The sequence below is a fragment of the Montipora foliosa genome, chromosome 11, assembly GCF_036669935.1.
Source record: "Montipora foliosa isolate CH-2021 chromosome 11, ASM3666993v2, whole genome shotgun sequence".
NCBI lineage: Eukaryota > Metazoa > Cnidaria > Anthozoa > Scleractinia > Acroporidae > Montipora > Montipora foliosa.
In genome coordinates, this window is record NC_090879.1 from 24,567,354 (window position 1) to 24,574,853 (window position 7,500).

Here is a 7,500-nt window from a genome sequence, read left to right on the forward strand (position 1 = left end):
CTTGATGTCTGCACAGTAAAGTTCTCTGCTGTCATTAAGATTGCACAACTTGTACTGATAATAGTGATGTTTTGAAATGAACTGGACAAGTGACAAATTGCTATGCTTTTCCCTGCCCAGACCCTGGAGTAATACTCCAAAGTTAAAACTGAAGCAACCATAAAACAAACCAAATTATTACAGCATCCACAAGGTAAAACGAGTACAAGAGAATGTGTTATTAAGGAGCCAAGATAGCCAAGAAAATGTTTAGCTCTGAATTAAACAAAAAATTTGAGAACACTGTTGCCTTTGCAGTTACTAAAACACAAGTCTTTTAACAGGTCAGTCACATCACAAATCATTGTTCTTGGAATATCAAAACAAAGCTAACACTTTAATTAATGTGTTCTCAGGTCTAAACATTGTTCTAAGATATTGCTTACAATGTGACAATGGTTGACGAACAGCAGGGTTGATGAGGCCCTCCCATGGTCAGCTGATCAGTCAGCTGAGAATAAAGTACTTAATGAACTTAATGAAAGCACATTGCATAATGAACTACGTTTGAAAATTTGAACCCATTATCGCAGATAATATCTGAGCAATGATGCTTTGAAAAATCAAAATTCTATAATGAATGTATGGGATCCTTAGCACCTTTGAGTTTATCAGTTTTTGATGACTTCTAGCTGGCTTGCTATTAAAGCTAACAGGTGTAAAATTGGAAATTTAACTAAGTTTAACAAGGTCTTATACCTCTTGAAGTCAATTTGTAAATAGAACGTCATATCTGTAAACTCACAGAAGAAACAAAAGGACATATTCTCGCAAAAATGTAAACAATGACATTAGCAAAGATTCTCTTATAATAGCCCAGATTCAGTTCCTGGACCCACTGTCATATGTTGGCTGAATCTATGGGTTCTCTACGATGTTCTGAGAGATACTGATCTCATCTGCTCTGAAAGATTCTTTGGGTACTCCTGGGTTCACCTCTCGTCAAAAAAAACAACATTTGATTCAATCTTCTTCAATTTCATGTGATTTGCCTTGATTCACATTCTCCCCTAAAAGAAGGATACTTTGCTCAGCTAAATGCACTTTAGACTTCAAAGGGGACATTGATTGCTAAAGTGGTCTGGAATTAGAAGGAGTAAAAGCTATCAAGTCTCACTCTTGGAAGGCAATGAGTTAATTAAGTGATGAGGATGATAATGAGGATAGTCATCATCATCATCATCATCATCAATACCGAAGTTTTTCGGTTATAAGGTGCACTTAGTTATAAGATGTACCATTAACTTTCAATCTTGTTTGTGTCAAGTTTACATATTGAAAATCGTGCCTAAATACTCGGTTGTCAATGGCATCCTAAACTATACGAAATTTTGGTACCATGTTCCCTTCTAGTTCAACTTCAAAATTCGTTTATTACAGACATTCGCCTTTGTAAACAAGAGCGAAAAAAATTGCACACATCGGCATCAAAAATAAAAACGACAAAGTCATTAAAGCCCCATTTACACGAGCAATTTTTCCTTGACAAGTTTTCCTTGACAAGTCCACTTGTCAAGGAAAAATTGCTCGTGTAAATGGGGCTTAAGCATATCGCTTTTGCAGGTCTCTACACAGAAGAAGGGATTATTGGAGGTTTGTTGATCATGATTGCTTGTTAGTTGTGTTACAGAAAGGTTAGGAATTTGTTCATTCGTACGTTTGAGAATACACAGAGAGATGTTTACTGAAAAAATGCTGCGCCTTATGAGCGAACAAAACTAGGGAATTATTTGCGTTTGACGAAGGAGAACGCAATCTTAATTTTGTATTGGTCTTCCTGCAGTAGTCTTGCTTGACTTGTGTAAACGCGTCTTGGCCAGGACAAAATCTTTGTAATTAATGAACGCAATCTCTTTCCAAAAAATATCAAAGTTCCACACATTCCGGCATCAAGAGAGATTTTGCCCTGACGCGACGCGCAAAAACCAAGACCAGTTTCCTTGCAGAAAAATAAAAAAAAAATGGGATCGGCACATCATATACCCTAGGCGTCGGAGAAATTTTTTTTCCAAGGTCCGAGACAACGCTACGCCAGACAAAAGCAACGAACTATGACTGAAAACAATACTTCTGGAGTCTCAGTTCCATGCGGAAAGTCAGTTTAGATTTCTCGTCAAACCAGTTTTGGCCCGGGTGACAATGAGGTGGTGTTCCTTCCTGCGAATCCAAAATGGATTGCCAGATTCCGCGGCCGAAAGAAACGCGAAATCCGAAAATCGATCTGTAACCTTTGCAATTCTTCGTGAATGCGTTTATTATCGCGGCCTCTCAAATATATTGCTCAAAAGTTTTAGCTCATAAGTTAACAATATCCAACAAACCAGTTTGACGGACAAAGCCGCATGAAGTTGTGCCTATAAATGTGAACTCAAATTGAACAAGCTACTTATTTCAGGGCTTTTGTTTACAGCAAATTATACCTTAAACATCGTTATTGGAACTTTTAATTGTTAAGCAATGCTTAATTACAAACGATTGGTAAATAATTTAAAGTAGGGAATTTCAACAAAGACGACGGCTACAGCTATGGCAACGCCACAAAGCAAGAATAGTAATCAATTTGGTTAAAAAGGAAATCTACTTGTGCAGCACGTGCTGCACGAATTTCCGTGTATTTGTTTGCCGTACTCCATAAAACAACAACGTGAAATCACCATTTTTTTAGGTTTTGAGGACAGCGTGAGCAAATAACTATGAACCTTTCATTTTCTGTTTTGACTTTAAAACCGTTGGTACCCATCCGGTGACAGGATAGTTCGTCCGAATTGAACTAGGCGAACAAGAACGAATAATCGCGATATACTTGCGGTAGCGCTAACTTATATTTTGGAATGACGTTTTAGTTGCGGTGGCCGTCGTCTTTGGTTTAACTCCCTTGCATGTTCTGAAACGTACGGTTGCCCACATCTGCCAAGGCAAAACCAACTAAAACTAACTTACTTTATCACTGCAAAACTTACTTTCTTCCGCGTAAAGCCGTGAAGTCCCAAAGACCTGAGAAGAATCAAGATTAAAATAAGATAAAATGAAATAAGAGAAGTTTATGGGAATTCTTAGGTTTCACTTTAAATGGATTGTCATGATTTTCCAGTAGAGACAAAACTTTTAAAAGCTGCCAGTTGAAAGAGAGGTTAAATTTGAATAACACGATATTATAGAATAACTTTTAACAGTAATAATTTTTGTTGGTTTGTTGGTTACTTCGCATTCTCGTAAAACACGCACGCATAACGCATTGTTAGCATCCCGAATAAATACGAGTACATACGTTCTTGAAACATGGTAAGGACATATTCTCGCATTTATTCCGTTCTACACTTGAGGCAATGATCTCTTTGTTTCTGAAATCCTGGTTTAAAACAAGTTCGACAAAAAAACGGTTTTGCTCTTCGAAAAACATATTCTCCTCAAATATATCAAACTAATCAATACAATCTCGTTCCTACCGGGTGGCCCACATCTGCCACCGCAAAAGTTACTTTGTCGCGGCAAAACTTACTTTTCCATGCGAAAACTTACTTTGTCACTGGCGATTTGCCCAAAAAAGTTGAAATTGAAAGGGCAAATGGATTTGGCAATGCCAATGACAAATGACATTTCAGCAACAACCCAATCCCGGCGAAAACATTACATTTTACGCAACAACTATTACACCACGCCGACCGACCGTTGAAACTTACAAAGAAACCTTATGTTTTCAAAATATCAGTAATTTCTATGTCAGGACTTATTTTTGGCCGCTAATCCGGGAAATAAAAGGTGGCTATGATCCGCCCATTTTTTCTGCATATGTGTAGCCACATAGCGGCAATTTTTTAAGTGTTTTGGAGTGGCCGTGTATTCTACAGTTAAAAGGGGCTATGCCACGCAAATTTATGTAATTTCATGACTCCCAAAAAGTAGAATGAAACATTGCAATAACCCTCTGACTTAAAACTGTTGAACAACATGAAAGAAATACAGTAAAAGGAAAGAGTAGCATGGATGGACACAAATGGAACTGGAATGCATTTCGGTAATCTTGAAAACCACCTCTCCAATTCTCAGGTCTGTTTCTGAGTTATTTGTCGAAGCGTTTCACGCAACTTTATAGAGTTTTGTATGGTGACGCAATGCGTTCTGTGATCAAAGAAAACATCTGGAGTTCACTTCGCGATGAAAGCGCTTACTTTTCGCCCATGTGATAGAACACATCTCCAAATGTACTTGAAAGGCTCAAAATGCTGATATTCATAGGGATAGACATCGTTTTTCAACCAGAAAGCTTTGTATCACGCAAGGTGACAATTCGCAAATTCAAAATACTGTATTTTCGAAACGAAAGACGTCACGGAACTGTAGCCTGCGTCATAGACAGACTAAACCACCGGTATGGCCAGTCTGCGCAATGGCTGCGAAAAGCTTGTTCAGAGTTTACAGGGATTCCGTATCCCTTTCTGATTGGATAGATTCTTGCGCGTTTTGTGATTCGACGTTCACTTACTTCCGTTATTTGCATGACAGAACAAGTGCTTTGCATTTCAACAGCCAAAAGGTTAAACTGAAAGGCGATGTTTAATTATTTTGTTTATTCCTATTTATGTCGTCGCGTTTTAAAAAAGAACCATAAAAGGTTATTGCATGCGAAGAGATGGGAACAGTTCGACACACTCGCCGAAATTGAGAGTTTGAATTTGTCTTTGCGATGGATCGTAAACAAATACAAAATCGAAGATCTACCGTAGCACGTGCGGCGGATCCAAAAAAACCGTCAACACGTTGATTTGATTTTGACATTTCCCATTGCGTAGCAACCAATCAAAAGCGACATGAAACCACAAACTAATTAACAATTAGCCTATGAGGCGAAGCCGAATGGGCTATTGACCCGTGGCCGTTAAGGGCGAAGGGTTTAATTGTTTTAGTATCACTAAACTAGTCGGACAGAAAAGGCAATAATAAAGTAAGCAAATGCAAGTTGAAGAGAATAAAATGAAAGAAAGCGTCACGCTTTTCGCTACTCGAGGACTATTACTAATAGTCCTCGAGTAGCGTAGCCAATCAAAATGCAGTATTTGCATTAGTCCACTAGTTGGGTGATGCTAATTACCGTTACTGGTTGCGGATTAGTTTTCTCGCGCGCAAGATTGGCTTTTTACTTGAAACATAATAACATTTCATAAATTTTTCTAGTGTTCATGGTTTTCGGATTGTCACAGTAACAAATATATTTCTACATACAAGAAATTCCCTCCGCGAGTTTTCCTGCTCAGACAGGAGACAATCAATTTAAAACTGATCTTTTAGGGCTTGAACTCTCTTTCCAACCTTTCATTAAAAGGATTGCGTAATTTGTTGAGTGAGTAAATGTCCAATCACAGAGTGCGTAAGATCCTAGCCAATTGGACAAGGGTACAGAAATCCCTGTAAAAATGCGAAATATAAGAAAAAGCTTTCGGGTTGCGCAGACAGACTATATCTACGTTTTGACCTACGTTTCGAGTTACATGTCCTCCTGCGCGCACGCTACGGAACTGGAAACTTGAAAAAAGATTTACATCTAGTTCTAGGCCATCTTCAACTTCCTTTAGTAAAAAATTCAGAAGACATGGCGTCACTTGATTTGACACTTGATTTGACATGGCGTCACTTGATTGACGTCATTTGATGATGTCACTGAAAACCATCTATTGTTTTCTTTCTTCTCTCGAGTGGGGCCCGGAAGGAGGTCCAGTTGGAGATCCAGTTTCGGGGTCCACTTTTCTACCCCTCTTGTTCAAGACTTGTTAAAATCTCCCTTCAATTCTACGTGGATTACACCGGTTTCTTTTTCTTTTTTTTTTTTTGCGGCGTCCGCTTGTTAGGTACAAATTCCTATGGAAATCAACCAACAAGAAACTACCAATGCGAACCTCTAATTTAATCCCGCTGAAGAGCTATTAGGGAGCTTAAACAACAACAACGGCGACGGCAACGAGAACGTCATCAATTTGCTGCATATTTAGTGGGCAAAAACAATAGCTTTGCACGCCCTGTTCGTGCGTTTTTCACTTTTGTCCATTTCTTTGCGTCGTCTGCAAAACAACAACGGAATGAAATAGCCAAATTTACGGTTATATGACGAACGTCAGCACTTGAGAGTAAATTTTCATTTTCTCCTCTACATTAAGCGACGTTCCGACCAGGGTCACTCTTGAGGAACTACCACACCTAAAGTCTGTTCAAATATAAGTGCTACACGGGCAACGTTTGCAAAAACGTAATCCTTCCTTGTACTTGTACATGTTCATTGCCGTGACTTTAAAATCTTCAGTTCCCAGGGCCTGCTCCCGTGTGACCTTGTAGCTCAGTCGCGGTAGAGCAGCGGTGATCCGACCCGAAGGTCGTGGGTTCAATTCCCACCCTGCTCAGAGATTTTCTTTGTCCTTGTGTGGGCCCATTTACATTAGCAGGGCTAACGCTCACATGGTTCATATGGGGTGGAAACTTAAGTTTTGCCCTGACAAAGTAAGTTTCGCGAAGGAAAAGTAGGTTTTGCTGTGGAAAAGTAAGTTCTTCCGTGGCAAATAAGGACCACAGAAGGAACGTTTGTCCAGATGTTTACTGGTGTTTTTTGGCAAAACAGTGGCAGAGTCGAAAACTGGAGGGACTAAGTTTGCTCAAGCTGAAAATACCGCTGGTTCAACTGTTTAATTTTCCATCCTTTGTGAATGGAACAGCGCAGATCGCAAATCTGGATTTGGATTCTTTGGATTTCAAATCTAGCGAATCGTTTTTCAAAGAGGATTCACTAGATCAGAAATCCCGATTTGGATTTACCGAAAGAAACGCGAAATCCGATTTATGATCGAAAATCCGTTCTTGGATGCACAGAAAGGAACACACCCTGAAGTACATCACCGAACATTCCTGGATTGTGATTACCCTGAAGGCTCTTTCACTTCAATATTTTTCATAATTTTGGAGCAATTTTAAACGAGATTGTATTGATTTCAAGTTGAGTGAAGTTTGATATATTTGAGGAGAATATGTTTTCCAAGGAGCAAAACTTTATTGTCAAACGTGTTTAGCTTTTCGATGATCGATTTCCATCGATTAGTTACGTGCTGTGTAGCAGGTGCTCTTAAGGTGTGTAACAGCTAAGTCTCTGGTTCACTGGGACTAAGGTTCTCTGGGTCGCTACGTCTTTGGGTCTCAGGGTCACGTTTCGGGTTATTTTGCCAAATTCTCGCGCTTTTCATGTAAACGACTTGCGCAAAATACTGTTCTTTGGAAAAGAACACACAATGGATAGGATAACAGTAACCTCTAATTTTACGCGTATGCGAAATTTCGATGTTTCCACTTAGTTTGCTCACAACCACATTCTATACAAAAATTACTTCTGTTACTATCGCGTTATACAAATTTAACCTCCCTTGCCATGTTACCTTGAATTTTGTTATTCACATGGGTCAATAAGCCTCATTTACGTTTGCAAGT

The 7,500-nt window shown here is 39.1% G+C and overlaps 1 long non-coding RNA gene across 1 annotated transcript in view; it reads right to left on the bottom strand.

The window, feature by feature from the left end:
- LOC137977748 (uncharacterized) overlaps positions 1 to 7,500 on the bottom strand; it is a 26,968-nt gene that overhangs the window by 9,769 nt on the left and 9,699 nt on the right. The window contains exon 3 of the long non-coding RNA XR_011117875.1: positions 3,000 to 3,033. This is a non-coding gene — a long non-coding RNA (uncharacterized lncRNA). The remainder of the gene's footprint in view (positions 1 to 2,999; positions 3,034 to 7,500) is intronic.